The sequence below is a fragment of the Dendrobates tinctorius genome, unplaced genomic scaffold (assembly GCF_039654945.1).
Source record: "Dendrobates tinctorius isolate UK_male_01 unplaced genomic scaffold, ASM3965494v1 ptg000120l, whole genome shotgun sequence".
NCBI classification, from domain to species: Eukaryota; Metazoa; Chordata; class Amphibia; order Anura; family Dendrobatidae; genus Dendrobates; species Dendrobates tinctorius.
Window position 1 is genome coordinate 21,875,155 of NW_027361788.1, and position 14,099 is coordinate 21,889,253.

At 48.3% G+C, this 14,099-nt stretch overlaps 1 protein-coding gene across 2 annotated transcripts in view; it reads right to left on the reverse strand.

The window, feature by feature from the left end:
• LOC141101665 (5-aminolevulinate synthase, erythroid-specific, mitochondrial-like) overlaps positions 1 to 14,099 on the reverse strand; it is a 58,923-nt gene that overhangs the window by 18,306 nt on the left and 26,518 nt on the right. The gene's annotated exons all lie outside the window — the stretch shown is intronic.

Genomic DNA, 14,099 nt, shown 5'->3' on the forward strand with positions numbered 1-14,099 from the left:
ATTCTACAGAGAAATCACCAGCGAGGCAGAAGGGCGTCGGCTGCCTTATATCCAGTCAGAGATCCCCGTCGCCCAGTCATCCTCTCCCAGCTCAGGTGCTTGGTAATCAGCCTCCCTACCTTCCTTCACCAGAAGAGGGAGTTCATCAGACATCAATAGTGAAGGGGAAAATGAACTCATAACAGATATGGATCGCTGGTGCATCGCTGAGTTGTGGCTAGTGAGCTGCCACACAGGCAGATCTCACCAGCGACATAGCAGCGGTCGGGGGTCGCTACTTACCTGTCAGACGCGGCGATCCTGACGTCCAGACGTCCTCCCGCCCGCGTCCACGTGTCGCTCATCGGCGCCACAGGAAGCCCAACAGGAAGCGCCCGACGAGAAATGGTCCAGGACGTTCTCGCGCGATCAGCGATAGCCAGCGGGGGAGCCGGTCGGAGGTAAGTATCACATGTAGCGATCTAGCAAAATCGCTGCTACGTCACAAAGCCAGTGACGTTACAGCGATATTGCTAGCGATATCGATATGTGTAACGGGCCCTTAACTTATAGACAGAGTTAGCAAATAATGGATCTACAATATAAGATCCAGACTCAGCATGGTGGAGTCAGGCTCATATTTGAAAGTACAATTACCATGTGGCGGAGAACCCCTCTAAGATCTATGTCAACCTGGTTTCCTAGAGTTATAATTTATAGTTTTGCTTCTGGTCCTTCTCCCTTTAGCTGCCACAGATATCGCTAGACATTGAAACACCATACCGGATGGTTGTCGGTGGCACAAGGCTGGTCGTGTCGGTGAGACCTTTGCACCTGTGGAGAATATGGCATAATGGGTTTGTTGGGATTTTCCGATACCGTAACTATTATATATATAATAAAGGTTGAAGTTCTAGGACACGCTTTTTATCCAAGAAGGACACAGACAGACAGGAAGGTTGTCAAGGTTGGGGTAAGGAGACCCACGTCTGGTCTGCACATCATTGTTGGTACTCGGATCACGAAACATGGATGTGTGAATCTGGCCATGATCACTGAATTTTTTTCTCACCCGGACCCATTGCCCCCCAGTTAGTAAAGTTCAAAAAGTCCAGACAATCATACTAATGGCAATTCCTATACACACATTTAGGCTAATGGTAAAAAGCCCAAAGAAACTAAGAGAATCATAATTTAAAACATTGATTCATCTTTATTAAAATGTAGACAATTAAAATTAATAAAAAAACACAAGGTGCCTCATATGAGGGAGGCCACTGTGTACTTGGCCCAATAAATACAGACATAAATACCAAATACTGAGGTAATGAGTCCATAAAGTAAGGTAACTCATGATAATAGTAATGTAACCGGTCAAAGATGGAAATGACTGACCACTATTCTAGTGTACGTTGACCAATCAGGGGAATAGAATTTAAACAGTATATACTGACACACTCAGCTAATTTAGGTGTAAACAACTACGACAGCCTATATAAAAGGAACCTATAGCAAAAGTTTAGGAAATGGGCATTGTCTGTAGAAATGACAATAACCATATACTGCCTAATTTATTCTGGATGTGGGAATAGTCATACATGTATAAGAGTAACAGTGAGAAAAGACCACATCAGAAGATATAAGCCCAAAAAATACCTTTCGCCACTGGAAGAAGCTTGAGGCGAAAGGCGCGTCAGGGTAGGGGGATGCTGGAGTGACCTGTCCTGATTGTATCCAAAGCTGGCATTTTACATTATTCCTTAAAAGGTATTTTTCGGACTTTTACAGTGGGTTCGGAAAGTATTCAGGCCCTTTAAATTTTTCACTCTTTGTTTCATTGCAGCCATTTGGTAAATTCAAAAAAGTTCATTTTTTTTCTCATTAATGTACACTCTGCACCCCATCTTGACTGAAAAAACAGAAATGTAGAAATTTTTGCAAATTTATTAAAAAAGAAAAACTGAAATATCACATGGTCATAAGTATTCAGACCCTTTGCGCAGACCCTCATATTTAAGTCACATGCTGTCCATTTCCTTGTGATCCTCCTTGAGATGGGTCTACTCATTCATTCTAGTCAAGCTGTATTTAATTATCCTGATAGGACTTGATTTGGAAAGGAACACACCTGTCTATATAAGACCTCACAGCTCACAGTGCATGTTAGACCAAATGAGAATCATGAGGTCAAAGGAACTGGCCAAGGAGCTCAGAGACAGAATTGTGACAAGGCACACATCTGGCCAAGGTTACAAAAGAATTTCTGCAGTACTCAAGGTTCCTAAGAGCACCGTGGCCTCCACAATCCTTAGGTGGAAGAAGTTTGGGACCACCAGAAGTCTTCCAAATTGAGCAATCGTGGGAGAAGAGCCTTGCTGAGAGAGGTAAAGAAGAACCCCAAGATCACTGTGTCTGAGCTCCACAGATGCAGTAGGGAGATGGGAGAAAGTTCCACAAAATCAACTATCACTGCCATCCTCCACCAGTTGGGCCTTTATGGCAGAGTGGCCCGACGGAAGCCTCCTCAGTTCCAGACATATGAAAGCCTGCACAGAGTTTGCTAAAAAACACATGAAGGACTTCCAGACTATGAGAAATAAGATTCTCTGGTCTGATGAGACGAAAATAGAACTTTTTGGTGATAATTCTAAGCGGTATGTGTGGAGAAAACCAGGCACTGTTCATCACCTACCCAATACAATCCCAACAGTGAAACATGGTGGTGGCAGCATTATGCTATTGAGGTGTTTTTCAGCTGCAGGGACAGGACAACTGGTTGCAATTGAAGAAAACATGAATGTGGCCAAGTACAGAGATATCCTGGATGAAAATGTCTTCCAACAAGACAATGACCCTAAGCACACAGCTAAAATAACAAAGGAGTGACTTCAGAACATTCTTGACTGGCCCAGCCAGAGCCCTGACCCAAATCCAGTTGAGCATCTCTGGAAAGACCTGAAAATGGCTGTCCACCAACGTTCACCATCCATCCTGACGGAACTGGAGAGGATCTGCAAGGAATAATGGCAGAGAATCCCCAAATCCAGGTGTGAAAAACTTGTTGCATCATTCCTAAGAAGACTCATGGCTGCACTAGCTCAAAAGGGTGCTTCTACTGAATACTGAGCAAATGGTCTGAATACTTATGACCATGTGATATTTCAGTTTTTCTTTTTTAATAAATATGCAAAATTTCTACATTTCTGTTCTTTTTTTTAGTCAACATGGGGTGCAGAGCATACATTAGTGAGAAAAAAAATTAACTTTTTTGAATGTACCAAATGGCTGCAATGAAACAAAGAGTGAAAAATTTAAAGGGGTCTGAATACTTTCCATACCCACTGTGTCTTCTGATGTAATGGCTGGTGGTAAAAACCTCACTAATAAAAGTGCGGTCCTGTACATATACTCTGCAGTAGACATTTCTTACTTTGCCCATTGTATGGAAAAGCAGAGTGATAACGCATCTCTATACTGTTAATAAATAGTTATGCTGACGCATACCGGACCGGCGTTTAACAAAAGGACATTGTTTTCAGCATACTCTATGCATGGGGACATAGTGGGAAGTTGGTCTTTATGTTGCAGAATACTCCTGGCATAAAAATCTGACGTGCAAAGTGTGAACAGACGGGAACTTGAAATTGTATGGCAGTTTTGGTGCCCTCTAGAGGAATAAATTGGATATAGTTAATAGAAATGTTCAGTTTGAAGTAACACAGACATAAAAGAGCATCCCTGAAAGCATAAATGAAGGCTTCCCATTAAGGAAACCTTGCGTACCATGCAATTGTGTAACATGTGAGGCCATGGTGGCGGATACAGAATTCTTAGGAGCACAACATTTTGCTTTTATTTGATATTGTGCACCCTTAAAAAGTGACGTCGCTAGGACTCATCTGGTTAGCGGACTTCTGGTTGCATGAACAACTAAAGATACCAATACAGTAAGATCCTGAACACCGCTGTTGGCCAGCATGCCAACACGGCTTCAGTGTCCCAGCACAGACGGCGTAGTGATGTCACACTATACTTAAAGCTGGGGTCACATTTGCTAGAAACTCGCACAAGTCTCGCATCTCAATCCCCGGCACTGCCGCCGACACTCGGAACTGGGGTGTGTGGTTGCATGCATTTCTATGTGTGTGGCTGCAGTGCCGGGTATTAAGATGCAAGACTCGTGCGAGTTTCTCGCAAGTGTGACCCCGACCTAATACTCCCTGCGCACAGATTTACATATAGTGGCTTAAAAATAAGGTGTGACTATTAAGGGGTATAAATATGGAGAAATTCTGCCACAGGAAGATTTTAAAAAAGTTATCAGTCCAACAGGTACTTGTATGCTCCATCAGGACACATCTTCTCTGTGGTGCTTGTTACAGTTTTCAGCTGCTCAGGACATGCGGCTGCACAGTTTGGTCTCCGCAGGTCCTCAAGGTTCACAGCTACTTAGTATGGCCACGTGCTATTGCTGTAAGGACTCTGTTGCTTTATTAGTGGTCGTGCCTTAACAAGATGGAGCTGTGGAGTCAAGGCTCCAGACACCAATATTGATGGGGTGCTGGGTAGAGGTAGTGCACATGTGGCACCCCTGAGGGTTCAGTCGCCACAGAGGTACTGCACCTCCTCCTGAGGTGTGGTACCCCACCATCCAGGTAACGTGGAGACACCTGACCACACTCCAACACCTGCATCCCACACAACATAGTAGTGTAGCAAAGCACCCTTTGGTGGCTCCCTGCCTGGAACATGAAGCGTGCTGGGAGGCGGGTGGAGTTTAGCTTGCACCAAAACAGCGGGAAGAGTGTAGGATTGGGGGGAGTCTGACTAGGTCAGTCGGAGAGAGAAGATCCCCTGAGTGGGATGGATGGAAGGAAGTGCTGCAGCCGACCTCAGTGACCTGGGTCCGCTGGCACAGGAAAGGAACTTTGATAGAAAGCCTAACTCTCTATAAGAAGGAAAGGATTAGTACAGAACGTGAGGAGAAGAAGAGAACTAGGGATTAGGGTTAGAGGAGAACCCTTTACAAGTTCTACGCGCAAGACTGGGGTCCGGTCCCCGAGGTTGTATGGATACTAATGGTCCTGCAGCAGACACCGGAGGAATAGAAGTTGTTACCACTTTATTCCCACACCAGACTTGGGAGCACAACAGCATCGTGAGTGAGCCGGGACTAGGTAGCAAGGAGTCCCCGAAGCAGGCTACAGCTGTCTGCCGTACAAGTAGAGTTCATAGGAACATCTAACAGGAGGAACTCCAGTGTAACTCAGTACTGTGAGTACTTCACAAAAGGCGCAATAAGGGAGACGTTCAGCAAAGGCACATGTTGGCGGAGTGTTGGAAAGAAGAACTTCATCTTGCCTGGAGGTTGGCTGAGCTCCTGACCCGGAGGACACGGCACGGATGCGGGCCCCTGGTACCACAACAGACTGTGAGTAAAGCTTTGGAACTACATGCCCTGGTGTCCTCCACTTATTCCTGCATCAACCTGCTCAGCACTGCTGCATCCCCCTGCGCCTGACACTGCACCATCTTCATGTCACTTCACCCACTTCACCTACACTGCCCTGGGACTACAGCCCTGCCTGTGGAGGGCTATAACATCATTGCTGCACCACACCATCTGTCCCAGAGGATCTGTCTGCAGCGTCGGCTTAACATCATCATTGCCGAACACCACAGGTGGCGTCACGAATCAATTCATAAGCTTTAATCCACATAAGCACACTGAACTTTCCCCCCTTATACAATGGGCGCCCAGGGCCACGGGCCGAGTCCCAGCTGCCGTGACATCTCCCATTGAAGCTCATCGGGCCCGGTACTGAGTAACCCCCGCAAGCCCTGGGTGGGTGACCAACACACTTCTTTTAAAAGGACTATGAGCACAGAATGAATTATAGAATCATAGACTGTTTGAGTAGGAAAGGACCTCCAGAGTCATTGTGTCCAACCCCCTGCTCAATGCAGGATTCAGTAAACCATCTCAGACAAATGTCTGTCCAGCCTCCATTGAAGGAGAACTTGCCACCTCTCGTGACAGCCTGTTCCACTCATTGATCACCCTCATTGTCAATTTTTTTTTTCTAATATCTAATCTTTATCTTCTCCCTTTCAGTTTCATTCCATTGCTTCTCGTGTTTCCATGTGCAAACGAGAATATTGATGATCCCTCTGTAAGGGGATACAGAAGCTGTTATGTGTTTAAGAAGAGATTGGGAGAGTGTAGCACCCCAAATCGGACACTAGATGGGGCACATTAGTGTACATAGTTTACTTAGGAGGAGCTAGCCATGTTAAGAGGAAAGTGTCTTCCTGTTGGTAGTCAGTATGACGGATAGCTCTGTAACTTTGGAAGCTAAGGACCGGAGCAATCCTGGGCCCAGGAAACAGAAGTGCTGCTGAAACAGCAGTTTGGCATCAGTGTGGAGCAGAAGTGAGAGAGGAGGTCCCAATCAGCACGGGGACACAGGTCGCTCATCTTCTCTGAACTTGCTCCAGTTTTTCAATGTCTTTTTTAAAATGTGGTGCCCAGAACTGGACACAGTATTCCAGATGAGGCTTGACCAAGGAGGAGTAGAGGGGTGTAATTATTTCACATGATCTAGACTCTATGCTTGTCTTAATACATCCTAGAACTGATTGCCATTTTTGCTGCTGCATCTCACTATTGACTCATGTTCAGTCTGTGATCTATTAGTATACCCAAGTCTTTTTCACATGTGCTGTTGCATAGTTATATTCCTCCGATTCTCTAGATGTCCTTTTTGATTGTTTTGTTTCCCAGATGTAGACTCTTGCATTTCTTCCTGTTAAATACCATGTGATCAGTTGCTTCCCATGAATGACTGTTTAAACTAAGTACAAGCACCGATTGCACCATGGCGGGGCCAATCATTTATATATACCTTCCCACCTGCATGGTTTCCATCTATTTACACCCTTCCCTGGCTCTATAAGCCAGAGCTGTCAATTAAAGAAGACAGGTTGGAAATTGAGGGAAAACAAGCAGGTGGAAAGATATATTTAAATGATTGACCCCACAGTGAAGTGTAAGGGCCCCGTCACACGCAGCGAGATCACTAGCGAGATCGCTGATTTTGTGACGCATCAGCGATCTCTCCAGCGATATTGTTGTGTGTAACGGGGATCAGCGACCGGCCCCCCTGCCGGGTATCGCTGATCGTGCACGATTGTCCTGGGCCATTTTTTGATCGTTGGTCTCCCGCTGGCCAGCACGAATCGCGTGTGGCAGCGAGAGACCAGCGATCATCGACGCTGGTTTCCAACATAAACATTGGGTAACTAAGAGCCGCGTGGCTCTTGGATACCCGCTGTTTACCCTAGATACCAGCGCACGCTGGTATCTAGGGTAAACAGCGGGTATCCAAGAGCCGCGTGGCTCTTCGATACCAGCTATTTACATTGGAAACCAGCTTGCTCGCTCGTCCAGATCGCTGGAGGGGCTGTCTATGTGACAGCTCACCAGCGATCAGCCTAACGATGTCCCAGTGATCCCATCCATGTCGGATCGTTGGTGGGATTGCTGGGACATCGTTATGTGTATCAGGGCCTTAAGGAAGAGGACAGGGCTGCGGGTACCTGTACCAAGCCTGGTCCGGAACTGTTGAGGCTGCCTTCTCTATTGCCTGGGGGAAGAAATGAGGAGCCGGACCAATCTCATGACCCAGGGAGGCAGGGTGAGATAAAAGAAAAAGCGTGCGCAGCAGCAGGCAGTTTGGCGCCAACCAGCAGCAGCACGCAGCCAGGTGAGCAGTGCGCACCATCCCCCAAGTGCCGGCGCCACGACAGGTCGCATTGTTTGGTACCCGCCGTCCGCAGTGGAACCGCTGCGCAGAGAGGTGCCATGCACTCTGTAACTGCCGGAGAGAGAGGTGGCGTGCGCTCTGTAAATAACGGAGAGAGAGGTGCCATGCGCTCTGTAACTGAAGAGAGAGAGAGGTACGGTGAGCTCAATGACTGTGAGTACTGCGCACCTGCAAAGGAGCGAGAGCTGGATACCAGACAGATTCCTGTGGCCTTCCCTGCCACTTGCTTCACACCCATTTCTGTCTGCCTCTGTGAGTGCTCTGGCCCTGTTAGCTTCAGTCGCACTTGTTTATGGACTAGGGGCTCAGCGGAAGGTACCAGAGACCGACCGCTGCCACTGGAAGACGGACAATCGTTTAAAGGACCCCATCTGCCAGTTCCGCCACTTCCCCCCTGCGGGATCATCTGCTGCAGAGGAGCATACAGGACACGATAAGTTCCTTCATTGGACTGCTATTGTTTACATTTGTTATTCCTATTATCCCTCCTTTAACCATTAACCTCCCTGCCAGGAGTTAATATCTTGTTGAATATCTCCTGCCTGTCACTGCATCCCGCTACCTGCTTACATTTCGCGCAGTCCACAAGCACAGAGGAGGCAGACCAAGCAGTCGTGGGGTGTCCCAAGGGCCAGCTTACCGCTGGGGGCCATACTCAGCAATCTCCCAAAGTTCATGTTCCAGTCCCCACACGAGCGGAACACTTTCACCAAATTGTTACAGATCTTGGAGGAGATGCATGGGGACCCCACAGACATCGGTGAATTGCGATTGCTAAACAGGATCATGTGGGTGTGGGGCCCCGTGATGTAATTTTGAGGGACCAACTAGTGGCAGGCCTCAAGGATGTGCTGCTCAAACAAGCCCTGCGGGAACACTTGCGAGTCAATCCACGTATGTCTTTTCTAGAAGTTGGGGCGGAAGCTCGTGTGCGCGAGCAAGAGCAGGGGATGGCAGCCTCGGCAGAGAAGGTCCGGTGTTGTGAGTTCATTTTCCCCTTCACCATTGAGGTCTGATGAACTCCCTCTTCTGGTGAAGGAAGGTAGTGAGGCTGATTACCAAGCATCTGGGCAGGATGATGATGACTGGGTGACTGGAATTGCTGACTGGATATAAGGCAGCCGACGCCCTTCTGCCTTGCTGGTGATCTCTCTGAGGGATTCTAGGAGACCAGTCTGATTCCTGCTCCTCATAAGCTAAGTTTTCTGCTCTTCCTTTTGCATTTGTGTTTTGGTTTTGTTTTTCCTTGTTTTTCTGGATTTCTGCCATTCCCTGCTGGGGTGTGCTGAATTCCTTTTTGCTATGTCTTCAGAAGATACTTGAGTGCTGATATAATCTTTTTGAAGCCTAGCGTCTTCAGGGCTATTTTCCCTATCAGCTGTTGGCTCTTGTTTTGATAGGGTTTTGGCGGATTACAGACAGCAGCTTTTCTATCCTGTCCTATGTAGTTAGCTTGGGCCCCATCTTTTGCTCAGCCTATCTTTCTATCTGTGTGAGTGTTTTTTCATCTTGCTTCACCGTCATTATATGTTGGGGGCTGCCTATTGCTTTGGGGTCTGCTCTGGGGCAGTTTAGATTTCCCTTTCTGTCTTTAGGCCTATGTAGTTCTCCGGCTGTGATCGAGGGGTCTAGGGCTCCGTAGGAACCCCCCACGGCTACTTCTAGTTGTTGTTGATAGGTTCAGGAGTCTGTAATCCGATAGCTGCCAACTTCTCTGGTTTTCTGGACTTAGCTAGTATTTCTGTTTTTGCCTCCTACGGTGACTCATTCATAACAGTCCGGAGTGGGGAGATATCCGCTCCGCCCGCAGCTGAACCAGGTTGGTTGAGAGAAATCAAGAAGGAAGTTCAAGACATGCAGGAAGAGTGGTCCGACTTAAGAAAGAAAAACCCCTAGGGATCCCGAACCCCTCCAGAGGCAGAACCGACCCCGAGCCCTGTCAGGAATCGGGACAATCTTGCAAAGAGTGCAAAGAGAGACTGCCGATTTGTTTTAGGTGCAGAGACACTGGACATATTGCTCGAGGATGTGCATGGCGGGGGAGACCACTTGCCCGTCGTCCACTAAACTAGTGGGCTCCATGGCTGGGGGACGCCGCCCAGAGCCTGAGCAGCCAAAAAGGAGAGAGGAAGTCCCACAAGTTTAGTTTCCCTGTGCCCCCTTGTATGGGCTGAAATGGATGTCCGAACCGTCCGTTGCTTAGTTGATACCGGTTCCCAAGTGACTACCATGTCAGAAACTTATTTCAGATGCCCAGTGATCAAGTTGACAGCGGCCAACCTATTACCTATCTCGGTCGCAGGTGTGGTCTGGATGCAACTTACTGTGTGTGGCAAAGATGTGGGCCGAAACGGAGTAGTGTTAACCGCTGAAGACCCTGGCAATGGCCCTACAGTGACACTAGGGATGAATGTGCTGAAGGAACTCAGGACCATCCTAGTCAATGAGTCACCAGATGCCTTTCTCAATCAATGGAGCCCCCGTACCCCCCAAAGAAAGGTGTTCCAGCAACTGATGCGGGTAGCCCAGGCACAAGAAATGTCGAGAGAAGGAAAAGTCCAGGGGAAGGTAGTCATTCCGGCCACTACCAAGCTTGTTTTACCACCTGGCCAGACTCTGCTCATGCTGCCCATGCTAGCCTGTACACCCCTCGAAAGAGTGGAAGTCTAGATAGAGCCCGCCCTACTTGATCAACTGCCTTCAGGACTCCTCATTGCTCGGACATTAACCACCGTTCACAACGGTAATGTAGTGGTGCGGGTGCGATGTGTTAACCTAGGGGAGGATGATCTCACGCTCTCACCCAAGAGTAAAGTGGCCCAAGTACTGAGTATGCCGGAGAAACTGACACCATCAGAGGCCGTGCGGGTGGAGGTCGGTGCTGGAGGCTCCATTATTCTCTATGTGGAGGGAAACACCACTTAGCTTTACTCTGTTGCACTTGCTCCTGGCAACAGAGTCCACCACCAGAATGCAGCTCTCCTCCTGAATCGCTGCCACCAAGCTCTGTCAGGGCTACAAGGAAATCCCCTATGACTCCTTCCACACCAGGGCTAAGACAGTGCTGCAAGGAACGCTCTCCAGCTCCTTCTTCCACCAAAGATGGTTGAAATGAACACTATCACCAACACTGATTGCAACACCTGTGACTCTATTATAGCAGAGCCAGAGCAATCACACCTGCATTATAATCATGTGCACTTAACTAAAGAAACCAGAGTGCAATGACGCTCACCACCATCGGGAGAAAACTAGAACAAATGACACCACAGTGCAATAATCCTAATGGCCACCGGGGGCAAAAACCAAACTTAAGTACAGCTTAAGAAAAACAAAGGTTACCTGTGCTTTTTATCAGTCCTGATCCAGCATGGATCATGACACCCTTGTTCTTGTTCCCAGGCGCGCGCCTGAGTCCCGACCTCAGAGAAAACCATCCGCGAGTTTACCCGGACTCGCTCCATCAATGCTTGTTTGGTCAGGGGGTCTCGGAGCCCCTAACCCTAAGAGGTCTCATAGGATTATGTCAATGGGTCCTACGCCTACACCGTCCTTCCGCTCAATGGCCTTGTATAACTCTTGAAGGACGTTCATGTATTGGGTGACCGTCTCCCCTTCCCCTTGCATACGACTGAACAACCGGGATCTCAGTTCTCCCACGTCCGTCGGGTCCCCATGACTCTCCTCCAAGATCTGTAAGACCCTGATAAAGGTGTTTCGCTGTCCTGGGGGCCTCAACATCACGGAATCCCGGGCCTCCCCGTCCAACGCTATTAGGGCCACTTCTGCCTGTAGGTCAGGGGGGGTCATCCCCTGTTCCGTCCAGCTCCACAGCATAGTATTGCTGCCGGAGAACCTGGGTAGGTTACTCAGCATAGCCCCCAAGAATAGACTGGACCGGGTGCCGCCGTCGCCGTTCTGGTCCACAGCATCTCCGCTTGCGCTCGGAGACTGCATCCTGCCGACTACAACAAATGTAGTGATCGCAGGTACGCAGGATGAAGTGACGAGATGAGACGTGAGCCGGAGTGAACTTAGAATGTAATAGCCTATATATATATATATATATATATATATATATATATATATAATATATCTTGAGTGACCAGCAAGCTAACAACATTTATCCTCGCAGGGATCAGAACAGTAATACACAGGTAACATGACAATAACTACCCAGTCGGAACAGGTAGCTATGAGGCCATGGTATGGCCAGCTACGGGTCCTGGAACTATGATTGATCAACTATAACGTGTCACTTATCCTCCTCTAACGTCCGGCAGAGTGGTGGTCGGTGTCTCGTCGGCGTCTCAGCCACTGGGCCCAGCTGACGAGGAGTTGACACAAGCCTCTGGCGTTCCTACGCCCAGGTGAAGCGTGGGAACAACAGACCTCTGAAGAGTTCCTCTGCATTGTGGCTCCCGGCGGAGGCGAGATGGCGATAGCTGGGGCCCAGGGCGTGTAGTCCCAGCCGTGGGCTGGAGTCAGGCAGCGGCGGCCGCGGGCGGCAGCGGGTAAGCCGCAGTCGCGGGCTGGAGTCGGGCAGTGGCGGTCACGGGTGGCGGCAGGCAGGCTGCAACCCGCAACTGCGGGCTGGAGTCAAGCAGTGGCGGCCATGGGTGGCGGCAGGCAGGCTGCAACCGCGGGCTGAAGTGACGGGAGCGGGAGCGCGGTCGTTCGGTGGCCCATTGCTGGGCTGCTCGATACTGTCTCCTCCCTGACCGTGGTGAGTCTCTCTCCAGTCTCTCTGGTCGTCGCTCACTCCTTCTGGCTCTGGCTCTCTGGCGCCACCTAGGCTTCCTGTTCCTTCTCTCCCACTCTGTTGAGTGCCCCCTGCTGGCATTCTCAGCTCCTTTTATACCTGCTTTGCCCCCACTCCTTCTAGAACTGTCTCTGGTCCGTCCTCTAATTATGTCCCCCGGAAGCAGTCTCCATAGGAACCTTGATGACAGTCTACTTGGTTCCGGTCCGGTTACACAGTGGGGACTCTCCCTCCTACACCTACAACATCCACCTTAGATATCCCCTACTACAACATCCACCGTGAATATCACCAAATACAACACCCACCTTGCATATCCCCTACCTACAACACCCACTTTGGATATCCCCTACCTACAACACCCACCTTGGATATCCCCTACCTACAACACCCACCTTGCATATCCCCTACCTACAACACCCACCTTGGATATCACCTACCTACAACACCCACCTTGGATATCCCCTACCTACAACATCCACCTTGGATATCCCCTACCTACAACATCCACCTTGGCTATCCCCTACCTACTACACCCACCTTGGCTATCCCCTACCTACAACACCCACCTTGGCTATCCCCTACCTACAACACCCACCTTGAATATCCCCTACCTACAACACCCAAATTGGATTTCCCCTATCTACAAGTCTAGTTTCCAAATCTGCTAATTCTTTGGAACAAACAGAATTGACGCTGCAGTTCCTGTGCACTCTGATAAATTCGCCTACCTGGATTGATTTAATAACATGCTTAGGGTGACTGCTATGTTCAGAGAGGATAGTATTTCCAGCTGTGGGTTTTCTGTACATGGAGAAGAAATATAGGAACCCGACAAGCCAGTAAACTGCAGATCCAGAAAATTAATAGTGGTGGAAGCATAAAAAAGTGAATTTCAAATCAAATTTGTTATTATTCAGATAACCTATACAATGGGGAATAATTGTCACCTCACCTTTCCAAATAAACAAATCATCAACAAAAATGTACAATTCCAAAATATGGAGTCAAAAAAAGGATTACATGATGTATACAAAAAAAACATTCCTCCCAATATGACATAATGAGATTTGCCAGCAACGGTGAAAATTTGGCCCCCATGGAAACTCCTCTGTGTTGGAGATAATATTTATTAGCAAAAACAAAAAAAATTATGTTTCATCAAATGTGATGTAACTTGAATAAAAAATGTTTGGAGAGCTGCGGGGTACTGGCTATATCTAGAGAAGTGACACGGCAGTGCCTCCAATGCAACTATCTGAGGAATAGACGTATATAGAGAGGGTACTCATTTTTCTGATGTAACCAGGAATCTCCGTCAGGAGGGTTTGGCACTGGGTGTATTAAATAAGAAACAGTTTGGTTATTTATAATGTAAAAGATCCTGTTACACCAATTACGCACGTTCCTCCTAAAATTCACAAAAGCACAAACCCTCCCCCAATGAGACCTACTATTAGGGTATGTGCACACGCTGCGGATTCCGCTGTGTTTCCGCAGTGGTTTTGGCCGCTGCGGACCCGCAGCAGTTT